Genomic DNA, 21,248 nt, shown 5'->3' on the forward strand with positions numbered 1-21,248 from the left:
TCCATATCTCAGGTGTGAGTCAGCCAGAGCCATTGTCCTTTGCTGTCAGGCCTGGAGGGCTGATTTGGGTTATGGCAGGTGGTGATACAGTTAAACCCTGACTGAGTACCATTCACTCTCTTTGCTTGGTTTGGATTGATAGAATTCTATAAATTCCTTATATTGTATTAATTATCTATTGGAGATCCTCAAATACAAGCAGGTTATTTTGTGGCCCCAAATAATTGAGACTATTGTGTCTCAATGGACACATTAGTTACCCTTTCAGCCTCATGTTCATCATCTATAGTGTTGGGCAAATAATAATATCTTGTATTTACTGTAGGTTATCATAGGACTAAGTGAGATAATATATGTGAAATGTTTAGTTAGAGATCTAGGCCAAAGGAGGTCCTTAAAAATAGTATCTGTTTTCCAGAAGAGGCAAATGTATAAAGTTAGATAGTAGATTAGTGGTTGCCTGGGGCTGGAGTTGGGAGCAGAGAATGGCTGCTTAATGGCATGAGGAGTTTTTCCATGCTGATATAAGTGTTCTAGAACTGGATTATGGTAATGGTTGCACACCGTATGTATATATTGACACTAAAAATCATCATACACTTACAATGGTTGAATTTTATGACTAAAAATCATTGAACTCTACAATTAAAATGGGTCAATTTTATAATGTGTAAATTGTACCTTAATAAAGCTGTTTATAAAAGTAGTAGCTATAAGAAATAGCAGATCTTTTATTCCCCTTCGTTTTCTTACTTGTTGCTTAAGTTGAAATTATTTAAACATAATTTAAATGGAGATGGTAGGTACATTAATCTTTGAATGAATTTTAATGTGTGCATATATAAAAAGGAATTTGAGTATGTTTGTATTTCTCCAACTATGCTAATCCTAAGGTGAGAAACAATTAAAGCATTTTAAGTTGACCAAACTCTTATTAACTTTTAAAATAAGTCATCTCGGGCAGCCTGGGTGGCTCAGCGGTTTAGCGCCGCCTTCTGCCCAGGGCGTGGTCCTGGAGAACCGGGATCGAGTCCCACGTCAGGCTCCCTGCATGAGAGGGAGCTTTCTCCCTCTGCCTGTGTCTCTGCCTCTCTCTCTGTGTCTCTCATAAATAAATAAAATATTTAAAAATAATTAAAAAATTAAAAATAATTTTAAAAATGAGTCCTCTCGATAAGGCAAGATACTTCCTGGTGTGAACGGATAAGTAGGTGTGTCTGTGAATGATATCCTCACCCAGTGGAGGATCTTTGCTGTGCCATAATATGTTTCTCACAGGCTGTCTTTGGGGTATTAGTAATGTCTTAGAGAATGTTATCTAAGCCATGATATGCCAGAACATGTAATGATGAGCATGGATAATAATGAAATTTTATTGTACGTATACATATTATGACACAACAGAACATAATTACTTTTGTGATTATATTACAGAATTTCTAGTTATCTAGAAAACTTGACTTTTCATGACTGTGTGAGGGTAGCAAAATAATTACTGTATTTTTATAACTGACTCAGATCGAATCCTTTTAAAGCAATAGAGCTGCTAGTTGCAGAGTATATCACTGTTATTCTGCTACTGAGACTTGTGTTCATTCAACTGGGTTGTATGTATTAATTCAGTGCAACCCTTTTATTGAGTGCCTAATATGTGTTAGTGATTTTCTACATATTGTTGGTAGATCTATGAATAAGATAGAAACTCAGCTTTAAATGTACTCAGTTTTAAAACCTCTGCTAGTCATACAAGTGGAGATACTGAATGGGTGGTTGATTCGTCTGAAATTCAGGAGGGAGATGTGGGCTGAAGATATAAATTAGGAAGAGTTAGCACATAATATTTAAAGCCATGAAACTGGATGAGCTCACCAAGGAAAAGAGAGTCACCCAAGAAGAGTTCCAAGGAACAACCTTAATTTTGCAGTGCTCCAAAAACAACAGATGAAGGAGAAGATAAGACATCATATACAGGATTGAGGGGGGTGACCAGGTAGATGAGGGGATCAGCAGATTCTGGAAGCTGAGTGAAGGCAGTACGCAGGAGGGCAGTGATACCTGGACATGCTGGCAATGGGACATATTCTGGAAGGAATGGGAAGGAAGCTGGTGAAGGAAGTAGGGTAATATGAGTGGCTTTAATCAGATATTTGACTCTGTAAACATTGAGCATTTGGTCTACATGGACTAACAGATAATAATTTCTTCGTAATGCCTATCTTGATAACACATAATCACTAGTATTTTTTGAGTTTCAATTTGCAAGTTGTCAGTTTCTACAATAAAATTCAAGTTGTCCTGATGTATGTGAATTAATTAATGTGAATATTCACGACAACCAAAAAGCTGTATAATCTAGTGGTTAAGTCCATTCACCTTATGTCATTCAGCCTGGGATTGGAGTCTCTGTTCTGCTCCCTCTTGGCTGTGTGAGCCAGGAAAGTTTTCTAGTTGTTCTCAGCCTTGGCTACCTCATCTGTAAATTTGGGGTGGCAGAAATTCTTACTTTGTAGAGTTTTGTGAATTTACATGAAATAATACAGTTAAAGTGCTTAGGCCCACAGCAGCACCTGTATAAATTTCCCAATGAAGGTTAGCTGTTACTATAGCTATTAATCTATATTTTGACATGAAGTAATGTAATGAAAGTAGAGAGAACACAGGATTTGGAACTGGCTATCCTTTGGTTTCATTACACACCATCCGAGCATGTCACTTCACATTGTTGAATTTGTTTCCTTATGACTGAAATGGCAATAATAGTGACAATCATGTTGATGATGTTATTTAGGGAATTAACTGATACGTTTATAAACATGTGGTATCTTACAAAGTGCTGTACAAATATTAATTTCACTAATTTAAAATGAGATTGTTTTTTCAATGTATTAGACCTCTTACATTAGATTTATATATTAAGAAAGAATAAATCTCAACACACTTCTGCAGTTTTAAGTGTTTAATTTCAAGGGAGACTTGGGTTCCAAAGAGAATGAATCTATACAATGGCAATGTAAGAAAATATTTTAACATTATTTTTGGTAAAAAAATTTTGAAATGTTAAAGATGTTACAAAAGGGAAGAATAGGCCTCCCTATAAAGATAGAGAAAAATGATACATAATAGCTGGTAAAAAAACAAAGATATGGGAAGCGAGGTCAGCCAATCATCTAAGAAACCTTCCAAGTGAGAATAAGCTAATGGGAAAAAAAAGAGTTTGTATGGCCTTGTTTGGTAAGAATCTGTCCCAATCTAATACAAATTCTCTGATTGGAAGCTGAAGTGACTCAAATCACTTTTGACCCTTCTTGGTCATTTTTCAAGGATGTTGAACTGCTAATATTAGTGTTGTTACCACAAGTTCATATTTATGTAGCACTCAAATCTTTCCAAAAACACTTTCTTGGGCTTTGTTGCCTGTAATTCTCAGAACCACCTCATGAGATCAGTTTTGAAATTAGTATCCATTTTAAGAAGAAACAAACTGGTTTCTGTGGGAGATGACTTTATTGTCTTTGGGTCAGAGCTGGGACTGAAGCCACCTGAAGAAGTTAGTCACCTAAAGACTTAATGTTTCTCCTTTTCAGGTTCTTTGCAACAAATGGGAATTGTAAAATTCTGAGCTTTCTTGGATACCCAAGGATTTAATTTTTCTTAATAACACAAGTCTCGAGTCAAAATTACATCTAAACTCACTCTCTTTTCACCAGACACAGTTGGTCCTCAAGAACTCTTTCTTTGTTGACTAGCTGATTGCAGTATTCTGTTGGAGCCCAGGTGATAGTTCTAGTTCATTGCTGCTGATACTCAGCACTTATTTTAAAGGAATAACACCAAATTCTAGCATTTAAATCCTTTTAGATCGTAAGTCTTGCAAGTCACTGTAGAAAATACACAAGTTAAATACTATCACTACTCTGAGAGTGATAGAGAACATCCCGTTACTCATGTTCTTAGAAAGAAGACAGTGAGATGATAATTCTAAAGCAACATTCACATAAGCATTGAAGTTGTGACACAACCTGAGTGAATGCAAGATCAGGGTGGGAACAGTTGGATTGTGGAAGGACAGGAGACTGAAACTATTTCTTGGAAGGCAGGGGGTACAAAGTTGATGGGTAGAGAGGAAGGGAAAGGGTGTTTCAGGAAAAGGGAACCGGGAAAACAGTGGTGCCAAGTGAGAGTGGGAAGGGGAGGTAAAGGCCGTCTTGGTGGAGGTCATGCAAGAGTCATTTCCTCTTACTTTCCTAGTGACTCAGTGTCACCTCAAGAGCAAGCTCTGTGGCTTTCATGAAGCCTAATAACTTGGAGGTTTGGGGTGAAAACCAAAATACATTTTAATAAATTAAGTCATGTTCTCATTGAAGAAAGAGTCTTGGATAGCATTCTTGATTTCTTCATTTCTTGTTTTTGTTTCTGTTGCGTATTGGCTGAGTTATGTAGCTTAATTTGAACTCAGTTTAATATTATTTGGGTTCAGGAAGAGGATTGTGTTATAGAAGAATCAAAATCCCTTGAAGCTTTTTCCTCCATTTTAATTATGGTTCAAAATAACATTTTCCAAGAATGATTTTCTGGACCCCAGTTTTCCAACAGAACTTTGTGCTTGGTCTCTTTCTCCATCATTGCTCAATTCTTGTAGTACCTTAGTTTCTTATAACAAATGGAAATTAATGCTAAGTATCTCATGTAAGTAAGAGGATGAAATTATTATAATGTCATGCATGTCATGTCATGCACAGGGTGCAAATCGTGTACCGTAGAAGGTGCTTTAGACTACCCGAAATTGATATAAAACTTTTACTTGACTACTGTATTTGACTATACTACCCTAAAGTGATATTATATTATGTTATTAAATATAAATCAGTTAGAAGCTATACTTTTATTTGATTGATATCTTTGGAAATAGTAACATACATTTTATTATTTTTTTCCTTTTATTTTAGCTTATCTTCATATAATCCTGAAGTTTTTAGTTCATCCAACCTAGGTAGTATGTTTTGAAAGACCATGTACTTCATAGCACCCATTATTCATGCTCTTAGGAAGAGGATTTGAAATACCCTGTTTTGAGACTAGTGAAATGAATTATTTTCTCCTGCATCTTTTAGAAAAGCACTCTAGAAGGTTATTGTAGAGAACACTTAATTTGAATTATTGTGTCTTAGGCCCTGTCATGAGTTTCTATTAAAGCTTTCTTTGTTAACTATTTATTAAATATTGGAGATTTCTTTGTAAAAGAACTATGAAAGTTTGTATAAAAGACTACTCTGCCAAGATTTAGACAAAGAAGAAGCTTAAGAGTAGAATTTTTTAAAAATCCAAGGATTTGATTTTTGGCCTGTAAAAACTGTATTATATGAGTTTTACATAGAAGTCATTCAAAGCTGAGTTTAAGATTTATTTAGAGCGGCTTATATTCACTGAATACCAAACCGTTCTTCTTATTGTGGCTTTGTTTAAAGAGGTTAAGATTGATTTACATGGCCTCTTATTTATAACCTGAGACCAAGATAGTATAGTCAGCCAAAATGATGTACAGTGTCAAAAGCATTTGAATTAGACAGAGAAATTCATCTTTGTTGCCCAGCATGAAACTAACCAGGTCATCTATTGCCAAAATAATAGGAACATTATGCTTTTATAGTCTTAGCACATCTGGATGTGTTTTTTATACCGTAAATTTTCAAAAATCCCAATATAAAATGCTGGAATCCAAACTTGGTATTGTGGATTTTTTTAAATGTTCATCAATTTGGTCATCTTTTCTATGTTCTTCTGAATACTTAAAATTTTTCCTATACTCTAAAAATATGAACATTTTTATGTATGTATGTAGTTCTTTTGTGCTCCCTAAAGTTCATATCTGTAACTTTTTGTTTCCCACTAAAGCATTTGCCCAGCACCCCTACATCTGACTGAAGAACAAAACTAATTTTGAGGAGTGAGGTGGGGTGGAGCTCATTTTGTAGAGTGGTGTTGAATGAAATAGAAGAGAATGTTTCATGCTGTCATCTCTGGGGGCAGAAAGGATAGCCTAAGAGAAGCAGATTGGAAATCTAATGGAAAGACAGAGCCCTGGCATTTTGGCTGCCCTACAGGAAATGGAGTTGTGGTGTGGTACCAGGACCACATTCTTCAAAGTTATTAGCCTTACTTGCTGAATTATGCCAAAAAGGAAGAGAGAGAGAGAGAGGGAGGGAGGGGAAAGGGAAAGAAGGAATGAAAGGTTATGAAGGAAGGAGAAAGAAAGGGAAAGAAAGGAAGAAGGGAAGGAGGAAGGAAAAAAAGAGGGAAGAAGGAAGGAAGAAGGAAGGATGGATGGGAGGAAGGAAAAAGAAGAGAAAAGAAAAGAAATCTGTTATTAGCACAGATTCTTTCCAGACCTCCCAATTTATGATGGAAGAAGGTGTAGGTGCCTGATTTATTGGGCCATGCTGAGCTCATTCAGAGAGGAATGTACTAGTGGTTACTTCAAAGGCTAGTACAGTATCTTGTTTCTTATTATGACAAGATGTGTTTGGGAAAGTAGTGCCATTTACTCCCCATTTCACAGTCCAGGAGAAGAATGTTCCCAGTGATTGACAAAGCAGCTACAGCTATGGATTCTAGTATTCTGGGTCCATTCTGATCCAGAATGCCCTCATGGGAAGAACTATAACTTGGGTGAGAAAGCCCTGTATTGACCTCAGGCCCCCACCTTACCCACTGCTTTATTGTGGAAAAGGACTTGACCTTTCTAACCCTTAGGTGCCTCGTCTGATGGAAATGCTATATGTATGTGTTCAGCATACTTCAGGAGGTTATTTGAGGTGCAGATAACACCACATGTATTGTAACCCTTGGCAAATTGTAAATTGTTACTCAAATGAGAAGTTATGTTGTTGTTGTTGTTGTTGTTGTTGTTATTCTGCTATCTGGGACTTGCTTTTTTAGTGTTTTTTCTTTTCCTGAGCAGATACAGCGTTTGGTAATAGAGGAAAAACTTCAAAACAGCCATAATTATATACCTTAGACCTTTACTATTGCTATTAGCATTTTGATATAGTCATATATAAATGATTAAGAGTGTATATAGATATCCTTCTATATATTCAATTTGATATCCTCTGTTACTTTTACATAATGTAATGGCATATGTATTTTCCTGTGTTACACTATAAATTCAATTGTTATTTAATTTTTGGAGGTTCAGGGGGTTGAGTCTCTACATCAGTCATTAAAGGGTTGTCTTCTCAAATCCTTCTTCCTTTCATATTTTCGTTTTCCTTTTACATAGGAAGAACAACCCAAGTTGTAGGAATGAATACTAGCTAGCATTTATTGCATGCTTATTCTATGCCCAGCACATATTTAACATATAAAGCTGTTTTAATCATCACAAGAACCCTAAGATAGGTGCTGTTATAATCCCCATTGTAAAGATGAATAAACTGAGGCACACAGCTGTTAAGTTAAGACCACCTAGTGAATGAGTTTTGAAGCTAGGATTGTTTTGTTTTCATTTTTTAAATATTTTATGTTTTTATATGAAAGAGAGCAAGAGAGAGCACAAGCAGAGGGAAAGGGAGAAGCAGATTTCCCACTACGGGGGAATAATCAAGTAAGTTACCTACCCTGTAGGTCATGTTTTAAAAGTGTAATCATCTGTTTAATGGATTTATGAAATTCTCTCCCGATGCAGGACTCAATCCCAGGACCCCGAGATCACGACCTGAGCTGAAGGCAGATGCTCAACCACTGAGCCATCCAGGGGTCCCTGAAGCTAGGGTTTAAACTTAGATATCTTCTCTGAGGAGTCCTAGGCATTATGTGACACAGGTAGCTGAGAAACATGACCTATATTTTGTTCAACTATTACACATTTATAATCTGTCTAAGGTCAGGAATCCCAGAGATATTTTTTACAGAAGAGTAAATGTTTGGAGAACATATCCAGCATTATTTAGAAAAGTGGATGAATCATTAGGACCATTGCCTTTCCTGATTTAATCACCTTTGAAGGAAGGTAATGATCTCAAAGTAATGGTGTTACAATCCTGTTTTTACTTGAGACTAAAATTCTGATGATTGGAGTTAGGTACTGCTATTATGCAATAAATACAAAAATTTTACACAGAATTTTCATTTTTCATTACTTTCTCTCTCTCTCTCTCTTTTTTTTTTTTTGTACAATAGATGCTGTTATTCCTTGTCCAGAGTAAGGATGAAGTTACCCCTTTCCTTCACTGTTTTCTGCCTTCTCATAAAGTTCAGTGGACCTTTGTCTCATCTACAGCCCGATGGCATTAGTGTTAAGCAAGAGCAATTTTATGGTGGACAATTTGCTATATATGTCTCCTTCTGGCCATTTGTTCAACTGCAATATACTCAGTGATGCTTACAAAGCTTTGTAGGTTTTCAGATGAGCAGCTGCATTATTTTACCTTATTTACTAAATCCAGTGAATGCTTCCAGTCAGTCTTGTTTACAGCAGGAATGTGGTATATGAGTAGTATTCATTAAATAGTACAGGACTGGGGCACCTGGGTGGCTCAGTGGTTGAGCATCTGCCTTCGTCTCAGGTCATGATCGTGGGTTCCTGGGATTGAGTCCCACATCGGGCTCCCTACAGGGAGCCTGCTTCTCCCTCTGCCTGTGTCTCTGCCCCTCTCTCTGTGTCTCTCATGAATAAATAAATAAAATCTTTAATAAAACAAGCAAACAGATAGTGCAGGACCCACATTCTCTTCCTTTTTTTGTGAGAACCATTTGGCATACCTTTATTACTTTTCATTTTACTTGATTATTACAGATTGATTATAGCTGTCAGAGTGTCAAAACCTAACCTGTAAGTCATGTTTTAAAAGTGTAATCATCTGTTTAATGGATTTATGAAACTCTTTGTGGGGATTTCTTGTAACAACAACCACTGATCATTTCACTTTTTCATGCAATGAAGATTTACTGCTTGTATTTTGTGCCAAGATGAGTGCTACGAACTGAATCTATGTTAATGAATGAACCTACAATTTGGAAGCCTTTCAAAAAGGTGGAATTTCTAACTAGACACTCTGAAAACACACCAGATATTATTTTCCAGTGAGAGAACAGTTCTCTTTAGCTCTTCCCACGTTTTTTTTCAAATGGGGTACTGACAGCTCTTCCTCTTACGGTGAAAAGAAACAAACCCTCTATACTGACCGTTTCTCTAATTCCCATTTAGCAAAGGGTGGGCATTTTGGCAAGTATGGTAACTTTTGAAATATCCAGCATACCTATACTCTTCTTAGACCTCCTTGCCCCTTTCCCAAGTGACCTATGCCACATCTTCTCCAAAAATAAGAGTCTCAAGGGCATTCAAGTTGCTGGGAAGCAGAGTAACTATGCATAATTTGTCTTTCACATATTTCAAAAATGGTCAGAGCCGAACTGAAGCCATGATCCAGTGATATAACTTTCCCAGAGGTAGAGAAGTCATTTGAAAGCAAAAATATTCTGAATTAGGTTTTTCCTTTCTTTTCTGCCCTTTGTAATGTCTCTGGGACATCTGGGGGCACTGAACGTCCAGCTTGAGAAGGTGTCATGTAGAACCTTCCAAGGTATCTAAGAATCAAATCTAAATGTACTTTGCAGTATCCTGGTGACATTGAAGGACTTTTGTGTTAGAAGTTAATAATTTTTATCTTAGCTTAGATGATGGAAATCGTGATCAATATCAAAATCATTTTGTTTCCATATACGCATGTTGCTGTATTGGCTCCAGGCAAGTCAAATTAAACAGATACTGTTCTTACAACACTACTGGCAGCATTGTTACAGACAGGCAGCCAAAGGACATCAGATACAGACATCAGCAAACAAATGCATGAATGAAGACCTTGCATTGTTTGTGGTCATCTGAGGAAATATACTCAAGTGTACAGATAACAGTTGGGCCAAGGTTACTGATCTTTTGACATTAGGAGATGTCAGAATGACCTGAACGTATTATGAAATTGGAATGTCAAATTTGAATGATGGTTTGTGTCTTCAACTTTTATTTAAGGTAGACCAAGTCTGGTTTCAAAGAAGTTTCCACATGGACTCCTATTGATGGCCAGTACTCTTCTCTGTTGCTTTTTAGTCTGAGCCATTAGAGTTTGCATTTGCCATTATCACTGTCAACAGTGCCATCGTCATTGCTATTATTTGGGTGTCTTTATGTATCAGGCAGGCATTTTATGTAATTATCTCTAATTCTCACAGAAGCTCTGCTGTAAGGTGTTATTATTTCCATTTTAACAATCAAGCAATAGGTTTAATTTTCAAAAGGATATATTAAGTAATAGTTGAGATCCCAATTGTCGGGACCCAGCACCCATGCCCCTCTCATTCCAACACAGATGGGGCTTCCTCATGTTTCTCTGTATTGTTCTCTCCTGGTTTTGTGTTTGTTTGTGAATCCAGTCTCTTCCTCTGTGAGTTCAGAAATTATTCACTAATTGAGTCATTTAGCAGTGATTTATTGAGTACTATTCTCAGCATTGACAATAGAGCAATAAGCAAGACAGCAAGTCCTTGACACCACTATGGGTATCCACATTCCAGTGGATGCCAGGCAACACCCAGTTAGACATAGGAAGGTTTGGTCAAGGAGGCATGATTTAGGGTTGTTTGAATCTTTCTATATAGATCATTGGTGAGTGAAATTTAAAGACAATTCTGTAATCCCTGCAGCTTCTTCTAATTAAGTACAGTGTTTCTTAAACATCAAAGCCACCAGATAAATAAGCATGGTTGAAAGAATTGGGGTGTTTCCAGACAAGAATGACATTTTAAGATGACAGGGAGCTCAACCAAAGTACAGATCACAACCAGGACTCAAACAGAATTGTACCTGACAGAAGCATTCCAAATTTAGACAAAGTTCTCAGAGGGCTGCTTAAATAGATGAAAAGTCTGAAAAATAGGACTTTAGGGATTCCAAGGCATTGTGGTGACTTAAATGGTATTTTATGGAAGATGACACATTGATGAGGGACTTTGAAATTTACTATGGTATGATTTAGTGCCAAAAAAATCTCTGGCTGCCACTTAGTTTTGAGTAGATACTAGATTACTGTATTAAATGTTTGGTTGTTTGGAATATTGCTGTGTTGGGCTTCCTGTCAAGCACTAAATCGAACCAGACATTCACATATCGTCACTTCACTTCTATCTGCGTTGTGGCATTTAAACTAGAAATTGTCTCTGCTAGTTCTTCCAGATACAATATTCTTATTAAGTGTCCTGTGGACTGGTAGGATTATTTGTCAGTCACTCTATAGGTGGAAGGAGAGACAGAGAGACAGTAGCTAAAAAAAAAAAAAAAAAAAGGCATCCAAGTGGAAATTTTGGAGACTTGGGACTTTAAAATATTTTGCTTATAGTTTAAGTGCTTTCTCAGCCATCAGAGTGCATGGTGTGAACAACTAGCTATTCTAATTTCAGAGTAAGCATTCGTCTTTAGATGCCTCTTTACTTATTATAATTAAAAAAAACATGTAACAGGGTACTTCTTTTTTTTAATGTGCTAGGACTTACATTAAGATTGAATCTTGCAACTGGCCATAGGTGAGAAGAAATTCCCACTCAGTTGAAGAAAAGGAGGAACTAGTTTGCTGTTGCTGTACCCTGGTGACCTCAGTTTTAGGAATTCTATCCAGCCTCATGGCCCTACATGCCCTCCTTGAACTCCACTCCATTTCCATCCTTACATGCTTTCTCTTGGTCTCCTGAAAGATTTCTTCTCTGAGATCTTGACTCTGTCATAATCAGTCCCATTGCTTCCACTCCTGTATGGTTTTGTACGACTCCACACCTGATTTCTAAGCCTGTGTTGCATTTTTCACAGCTGATGTAATGAATGCTTCCTTATCTAGTCTGTGGACCATTTCCTCCAGTCCTTGCAGTCACTGTGTCCTGGTGTTTGCTGGACACAAAGTAAATACTTTGGGTATTTTCTGCCTGCATTCTTGGCTTTCTGAGCTATGGCCACAGTTGGATATTTCTCCAATTGGCATGAATATCCAGAAGTCTATATTTCATACTCACGGAGAGCTCAATAATTATGATAATGGGGTTGATAAAACAAGAAAAAGTATGCTTTCTGGTTACTGTACCACCAAAAGTGGGAATTTGTATTTAAAAGGTAATCAACTGTGGGCCTTTGACGGAATGACCTGAGACAGAATAAATAGTAAATGGATGAATATGTCATTAATTAGTAGACATTTTATTATTAAAATCCTGGAATTTACCAGAAACACATGTTAATGTATAGATACCTCATGTAAATTGAATATTGCTATTCTATCTCTAGAGAGAATTTTAAAATTAAGTCTTGTGTTTGTATATCTTTCCTTTGAAGCTAGCAGCTGGCCACTGGGGTCTAGTGGAAAAAACAGTTTCCTGGAGGGATGAAGACCTTGATTTTATTTCCAGTCCCACTGTGATGATTTCACAGAAAACTGGCTTATAAACTGCTTTTGGCTTTGTGGGAGGAAGGTATTATTTAAATGCCAAGTTTCTAACATTAAGATTTCTCTGTGCAGCAATAAAGTGTGTATTTGTATTACTGTGTGAAGGGAGAATGGATGAGAAAGTGGAGTAGTGCCATAGGGAATTAGAAGGAGAGAATGTTCCCAGTTTTCATCTTCACCTGACTTAAAGAATATTTCTATACAAATGACCCGTGTACAATGGCATCATTCTGAGGTGTAACCCCTAATTTTATTTGGTTTCTTATCAGCACATGGAGCCATATGCCAGGCAACACCCAGTTAGACACCCACCCCCAGTTTTAATCATGATCTTGCAAAACATGATTTGCCATCTAGTTTGGGGAGATCATTCCAACAGTTCTAAACCCACAGGGTGGTCTTCCTATGCAACAGAGTTTTGGGGGTGGAAAATGTTTTAGAAAAGTAATGGAATCCATCAGATATTACCATTATTGCCATGGGTGCTAATGAGAAATCCACTAGATTTCCCAGTCATTTATACCGTGTCCCTGAGAAAAATAAAGGAGACAGGATTTAGAGAATTCCAACCCTGTATCTTTGGTTGACTGAATTAAATGTTAGCCTGGAGGTCAGATTCAGCATAAAGCAAAATCAAATGCTCAATCAAGTTCTCTCAGCCTTCCCTATCAATGAGACCTTCATTCGTCTAAGCCTCACGTCCTTATATGATTCTTCTTCTTTTTCTCCATATAGCCACTCATGTACCAAGCTATGGGACCGACTTTATATATACTCCTTAAGTTTCTCCTGGCTGTCATCACCCCATTTTAGTCATTTCTCATATCTCTGGACCTCTAACATCCTCAGTCTATGTCTAGGATTGCTTCACTCTTTCTTGATTCATGCCTCACTCCAAACTAATTTCATATATTAGCTTCACATTTCTTAATTTGCCTTCTGGTTTTATCTTTCTCTCAGCCTTTTTTTTTTTTTTTTTTTTGGCACCAAAATTTTTATTTACCCTCCTTCCCACTCTTTTTGAACATTATAAACAATTAAACATTATAAACCAAACTAACCTTTTTGATCCAGGGTTGTGATAAGAACCATCATGTTACAAAGAGGTGACCAGATCTATGTCTGCTTTTATGATTCTCTGGCCCTTCTCAACCTCTGGCTGTCACTTCTCTTGTCCTTTCTGGCTGTCCCTTAACAGTCTAATCTAACCTCTGTAAAATAGAAACTGAAAGTACTAACCTCATTGTTCTGTGAAACCTCTTCAAGAGAATGCCCAACACTAAGCCAGGCTCTCTGGGGCATTCAAACTCTCAGAAGTTCCTCCCTTCCTTTTGATACCTGACACTGCCTTTGGCACTGATCTCTAGTTTTTAGCTCTACTAAAACTCATCCTTCTTGCACAGCTCTGCTCTTGGTAACTCTGTGAGAAGTTCACTGTCTCAGTCCCTCTGGCTCCTAGAACCCTGTCCCACTCGACATTTGTGGCCAGTATTGCAAAGAGTTTGGCTCTGTCCCCTGAATGGGAACTGGACTTTATTGCCATTCACAGAGATGCCCCTACCCCATGTGTGCTTGTATAAATTCTACTCTTTAAAAACCTAGTTCAAATCCCATCTGCTCCATTAAGTTTCTCAGTACCATCAGCTCACAGGTTTCCTCTTTCCTCTGAAGGCTTTCTAGAACACTTATGAACCATCCTATTCTACTGATACTTACTGCTACTGCTTAGGATGTGTCTAGGTAGAAGGACAAAATGAAGTGACTATTTTAAGTCTTGTGTTTCTTTTACACCCCCATCCCCCAATTTGTAAACATCTGGAGGGCAGAAGGCCTGCTCTGTGTCTTCACATTCTATACAGCCCTTATCACAAGGCTGTACTTTTAACAGACAGATATGCATGAGTGACTGACTCTTTAAACACTTCTCAAAGCCAAGTGATCATAGGAAGAAAGATAAGCTCAGCCTGAATAGTGAACTTTGAAATCCCTTTTTCTCCTCATACTTTATTCTGCAAACTAAAAGCCTGTGCTGGCTCAAGAACATGGCTTTAGTTCATTCCAAAAATCCAGTATTGTATTATTGAATAAATTCAATCTAATCCTCATCTGAACTCTGCATGGGCTAAAAGTACAAATAGTTTTTCATGGATGCCCCACGTAAAGCAAGGCCTGACCAAAGATTTAAATCTCTTTAAAGCAAAAAATGTTGTGGCTCACTTTCCCTTTACCAGGGGCTTTACAGTGGAATTTTTATGCCTTACTTACCAACCTGATTAAATAATTGAGACCTGCCTGAAATAATGTTCATTTCCAATGTGTATTGTTTATATCCATAAATAAATGTATATAGCATTTAAGTAAGCAATGCATATGACATTCATTTAAATAACCAATCGCTAATATTCAGAATTCACACCTCTGGAACTTCTTTAACCTCACCTATAATATATATATGTTATATATATATTTTTATATTTTTATAATATAATACATATATGTGTATACACATATATAGAAAGTGGAGCTTGGAGTGAAGTTACTCCTGTAAAAGAGTAAATCTTTTTGAAGTGAAGGAAAGGGGTGGGAAGAGTTATGTTGCTGTCCATGGTTCTGACTCACGTTGGAAAGAAGATTGATTTGGCAAACACACCACTGATAGTAGTTACAGAGTAATAAGAATGGTGATGATGGTGATAAAAGACAATAAGAGAGAACGATCTTAAGACACTATTAAAATTTTATTTTATTTTATTTTATTTTATTTTATTTTATTTTATTTATTTATTTATTTTTTTACTATTAAAATTTTAAACATTGACCATAAACATTGACCATATCTCACATGTATGTATTTGAGTGTGTGTTTGTGTGAATACACACACGTACTTAGAGGTCAACCCATGGAAGTGATTCTAAAGTAGTATATTTTGATTCTCAAGGTTTGAATAATATGCTGCCATTTATATGCATACATACATACACATATGTAAGAATATGTGCACATACATTTGTTATATATTTTGAGTGCACTTCAATGTTTGAATGATATAACTTTATTACTTATTCAACAGTTAATTAGCGACAATAATGAGTTAATGAGTTCATGAGCGACACAGAGAGAGAGAGAGCGTCAGAGACACAGGCAGAGGGAGAAACAGGCTCCATGCAGGGAGCCCCACGTGGGACTCGATCCCGGGTCCCCAGGATCACACCCTGGACTGCTGGCGGCACCAAACCGCTGTGCCACTGGGGCTGCCCACCTTCTTATATTTTGAATATTTCCTGTTTTTAAAATTCTATGATAAACTAGAACTGTTTTAAACTAGAAATGAAATACCTTTGACTTGACTTTAACTACAGTGTGGTCTGCCAAGCTCTACAGAAGTTAGAATGAAGTGAGTTAGTCCTATAGTTGACACAAAGGGATAACATGTGACAGGATTTTATGATTGTGTGGTGTCTGAATTTGTTAGACCTGATATAAGTCTGATATAAGTAGAAGAGCTAAATCAAACACTAGTATATTGGTGGTTTTGGGAACTTGTGAAACACTGAGAAAATTGTACCCCCCCCTTATTATCATTCAATTCCAAAGGAAAAGAAAAAGTAAATGCTAGTAAAAAATATACACTGAGTTCATACCTTAGTTTGTTGAAAGAAAGGCTGATTAGGAACAACCAGCATGGGACAACCAATTTTCTCCTGCTGATTTTCTAATAGGGCCCAATGGCTGGGATACAACTAGAGTTTGAACATGATAAAAGTAGCAGTAGAGCGCAGACAAATAAAGTCCATGATACCTCAAATCTGACTGAAATTTCAAAGCCTCTTCTGCTAGTGCATCAGGCTTGCTATGTCAGAGCCTGAGTCATTATTTCTCCATTTTCTCATCTCCAGCCTGGACCCTCCTCCTTGAGCCTCTATGTCTGATGGTTTCTTCTGACCATCCAAGCTTAAAGGCTTCAATTCCTCTCAAACCTTCTTGGTGTTTGCCTTTCAAGTAGTCCTGGTGGCCAGTTTTGTGAAATCTGTCATGTCTACCCCTTCTCATGAGTCCTACCACATTTCCTATGGCTCTAGCCATTATAACTCTTACAGAGATGAGTAGCCTCTTGCCTGGTCCCCACAGCAGGGAATATAGTGTGGCAGTAGAAATTCTTGGGCTACAACCAGATTCCAAGGTTCATATCCCCATCCCACTATTCATTAGTAAGAGTCTCTTCTAGCTTCAATGTCCTCAGCTCCCAAGTAGACATAACAATAGTAGTTATCTCATTTTTTTCAGGTCTATTTTCACGCTCACCTCCTCTGAGAGGTCTTCTCTGACTCTAAACTAGCATTCCCATCACTCTGTCCCTTTGCTTCATTTCATTTTGCTTTATAACATTTATGACCACTGGATATTCTATCAACCCTTTGGTTGGTTGTCTGTCTTTATTAACCCCTAGAATGTGAGTTCCACAAACACAGGAATCTTGCCTATGATTTTGTTCATGGTTATAGCTAAATGCCTAAAGAATTCTCAGGAAATAGTAGATACTCAATAATTACATGTTGAATGAGTGAATAAATAAATATAGAGTCTATTGTAAGGGTTGAGACCATGTATCAAAGTGCATTACCCAGAGAGTATGAGCTTTCACAATCCTCATTATCATTTTCTCCTCTAGGTGATCCTAAGCCATCTTGATCATTTAATCTTACCAAACATTGCTCTGCTTAAAGTCCATCACTGACTGACCTCCCCTTGCCCTCTCCAAAGTTGGATGAGTGTTCTTCAGCTCAGAGTTCAACTTTCATGATAACAAGGACTCTGCTATGCTGTGTGATTCTGAGATTTTACCCTACTTACAAGCTAACAAGTTAGCCTGCGGCAGTTTCATAGAGACTGGCTGAAGACATGAGTCTTCTGAGTCAGAGAGGCAAGGACTTTGTTATTCCCATCACAGCAAGCAACATGAGCTTCATGTTCTCATTAGTTTCCACACCAGTTCCATGGAAGTGATGTGGAATGGTCCAGATGAAAGCTGTGTGTGCAGTGGCATTGTGTCGCTGCTGAGAAATCCCAAGATTAAAAATTCCCTCAATCTCATCACTTCTCAGCCTTTTTGCTAAGATCAAGTGAAAAATCCCCTCAATCTTATAATAGGGCTGCTACCAAATCCTTGTCCCAGAGAGAGAGAACACATTTAATATGCAGATTGGGAAGCAAATCTGCCCTCAACCCCATAAGAAATCACCTATATCTTCCAAGGCTGTTTTCCTATATACATATTTTTGGAAAGATAGTTTAGGACTAAGCAGATGGGTAGAAATGTCATGGAGAATAGCTCCCCATTTCTCCCTTTCTGTACTTCTCTTCCATGACTCTCACATTTCTATTACACCAAACTGCAGCACATGCCATTTTTTTTGGTATTATATGGTTTCCTTGCTTTATGCCTCTGTGTATACTTTTCCTTCTAAGTTCTCCCAGGTAAAACCTAGTCTCCTCTTTAAGATCCATCTATTCTCCTAATACATGCATAGCCTGCCTATTTGCTTTCTGAAGGTCTGTGTGTAACGAGCACCTTGACAGGCCTTTCTCTTACTTAAAATAGAAGCCTTCCCCTGCCCAGCAACATGATCCTCTTTATCATTATTGTTCTGTGACGTATATTTCCTTGTTTGTAATCTGTCTTCCCCATCAAGAATCTAAGCTCCTTGAAAATAAAGACTTTGAACGTTTGATATTCTACTACAGCTTCAGCACCAACCCCCAACCAAAAAGTACCTGACATTTAGTAGATGGTAAATAACTGTTGGTTGATTCATGCAGTTGGTTTTGTATTTTATTTTCTCCATGGCTTTTTCCAGGTTTGCTAAGTGGAATGTGATCTTTCTGTCCACTCAACTTTAACTTTACCTTACTTATTCTTCTCCGTGATGATGATCCTTTTCTGCTTCTCATTGCAGATATTCTCCATCAAACTGTCAATTTGTTGAGGACCAAGCCTTTCTCTTGTTCTAGTAGCTTCTTAGTCCTTTTAATATAGGACTAAGATATAACACAGTCCTTTTAATGTAGTAGACGCTCAGTAAATATGCATGGTATTTCATTGTAAGTGAGGAGACCAAGTAGCCCAAAATATAGCATTCTTTTTTATCCTGGTTTACTTTGCTATGTGTCTTGGGTAATTGGAGTACACTCTCTAATAGAAGTTAGGGGAAATAACTGATTTCAATTGGTAGAAACTAAGGGAAAAAGATTTTAGCTAAATATAAAATAAATGGAATTTTCCAAAGGTAGTGACTGCCTCAGAGCCACCTGAATACCCCTGATTATGCTCAGTCCTTAGAACTCAGGCTCAGTGATTACTTAGCAGAAGATTGACAGCAGATTCAAGTACACAATGGGGTGTGTGGAGTGAGATATGGCTTGACTAGGGGGTTCAAGGAAGTCCTGTCCACAATTTAGATTCTGTGACTTCTGTGTGCATATAATTTACCCATCCATCAAGTAAGAATATGGAGCAGCATGTTCTGAGCCTGAGGTACAGTTTATTTCCATCCTTTAGGTGGGCCTTCAATTCTTTTGTCTTTTAAATCGTACAACATTCTGAATATATCTCTTAAACTTCTCTCTTTTTATTTCAGTATTTGTTTACATGTCTGTCTTTCTAGGAAACCATGTACCCCTTGTGAAAGCCATGTCCTATTTAAATCCCTATTCCTCCTATCTGACCCAGAGTCTTCGTTGAGGTTCATTGGATTTTCATAGAAAGAATGAATAACCATTCTGAAGTTGGCACTTTCTCTATCATTGATACTCAAGTTTTGGAGTTCTATTTTTGCTATCCTGACTTGGTGAGTGACTCAGAAATATTGCCTTTCTTTCCCAGATATTATCCCCACTACTTTTGCTCTTCTAAAACGAATTCATCGTTGAATCACTCTAGGATGATGATGGTTTTGTTTTCTTCTAATAATAATGCCTTTCAAAGAGAAGGATAGTTCTGCTGTCAGATCAAACAAGGACATTCAATAAAAGGAAATATCTTAAAAGGCTATGAGTGGTAGGGGGGATATTTACAAAATTAATTAGGGGGGTATTTAGCAAGTTGCACTGGCTACCTTGAAAGTGTAGGAATGGAATAGCAGGTGGAATTGTATGCTGAATCACCTAGGAGACTCAAGCTCCCTGAGAACAGCAACCTTTAATTCTGTGGAGGTAATGGAACTTTCATTAAAGAATTTTCCTCTTATGTAGGATGGGTCTTTTTTTCCCTTAAACAGATTAATTCCCTTCTAAGGTTCCTTTTTAATAAAATTAATCTGTAAACAAAGCTCTCCAGATGGCTATCACTATAATAAGCAAAGTATTGAAATTCAGAAAGCTGCAATTGAGAAAAAGGGGGCATTGTACTTTTAGTCTAAAGAAAGATGAAGGTGAACAATACCTTAGTGTTCATTCTCAACATTACTTTGATTTTTCACTTCAATAAAGGAAGCTCTCTTTCTTCTGCTCATATCTGAGTAATTTCAGAGGAAAAAACATGTGCTGGATGAGATTTGGTGAATGAATGAGCAAAATGAAAAGAACAGTGAATTTCAAAAAAAAAATTGTCATAATTATTAACAAATAAGACTATTCTTGAGCGATGCCTGGGTGGCTCAGCGATTGAGTGTCCGCCTTCGGCTCAGGGCATGATGCTGAGGTCCTGGGATCGAGTCCCACATCGGGCTCCCTGCGTGGAGCCTGCTTCTCCCTCTGCCTGTCTCTCTCTCTCTCTCTTTCTCATGAATAAATAAATAAAATCTTTTTTTTTTTAAAAAGAGACTGCATTTGAGATTAGGGATGGAGTTTGATAAACTAGACAGAGGCTTTTATGACCTAAACTGGCAAGAATCAAGTGAGACAAATGTTACCGATGTGTTGTTAAAGAAAAAGACCTTTACCCATCCATAGAGGGAAATAACTTTTTGTTACCCGAAGCTGTGGATATGGTTGAGCAGTAAGGTTAGTTATCTGTGGTTAGTTATCCAAGTGGGGTGATTGGTGAGGTTTGGCAATTGAGGAATCACCAATGCTTTTCATTCTGATGTGTTGAAGAACAGAGGATTCCCTGGAGACCCTGATAACCAGATAGGAAAAAAAAAATGAATCCTTCAAGATTATGCAAACACAAGCTAGAAGGATTAGTGTATAAGGAGAGGATATTATGTTTCCCCATTTTCTAAATTTTTGAAGTATCTGTTTACTTATTTTATAGCAAATGATATAAAAGGAAATAACTGGTACTTTCTCATTAAACACAGGTGGTGTTTTGGGTGGAGTGAAATGTATTTCCACCTCTGTAGCCTCATCCTGAGTTAACTGAGGTATCGTTGTGGATGACTCGCGAAATGTCATTGTGCTCACAGGCAAAATCTAGATGCTTAACGTTCTGTGTTTTTTATATGATCCCCTTGGCACTGCTCACTCTGACTGGTTCTTACCTGGTTCACTAGACTGCCAGACAGCAGGTTATCTGTCCTCCATCATCCTTGAATCCTCAGAACCTGATATGGTTCTTAACAGGCAGAAGACACTCAGTAAATGTAGAAATGAACTGAGTGGGTTTAATCACAAAGGACACTGGTCAAGATGGTGTGGACCAGGGCAAATCCCATAATTTGAAGGACAACTCAAACCTCATGCATAATGGAGGAAGGGATTAACTTAATCCTTGGATATAAAGGGAAAGCACATTTAAAAGACAAATGAAATAATGGAGTCTAATCCTC

The 21,248-nt window shown here is 37.4% G+C and overlaps 1 protein-coding gene and 1 long non-coding RNA gene across 10 annotated transcripts in view; both read left to right on the forward strand.

Annotated features, from left to right (window-relative positions):
• DCLK1 (doublecortin like kinase 1) overlaps positions 1-21,248 on the forward strand; it is a 341,215-nt gene that overhangs the window by 63,234 nt on the left and 256,733 nt on the right. The window lies entirely within an intron of this gene.
• The window catches only part of LOC111092369, an 84,791-nt gene that overhangs the window by 9,858 nt on the left and 53,685 nt on the right, over positions 1-21,248 (forward strand). The gene's annotated exons all lie outside the window — the stretch shown is intronic.

The sequence above is a fragment of the Canis lupus genome, chromosome 25, assembly GCF_011100685.1.
Source record: "Canis lupus familiaris isolate Mischka breed German Shepherd chromosome 25, alternate assembly UU_Cfam_GSD_1.0, whole genome shotgun sequence".
NCBI classification, from domain to species: Eukaryota; Metazoa; Chordata; class Mammalia; order Carnivora; family Canidae; genus Canis; species Canis lupus.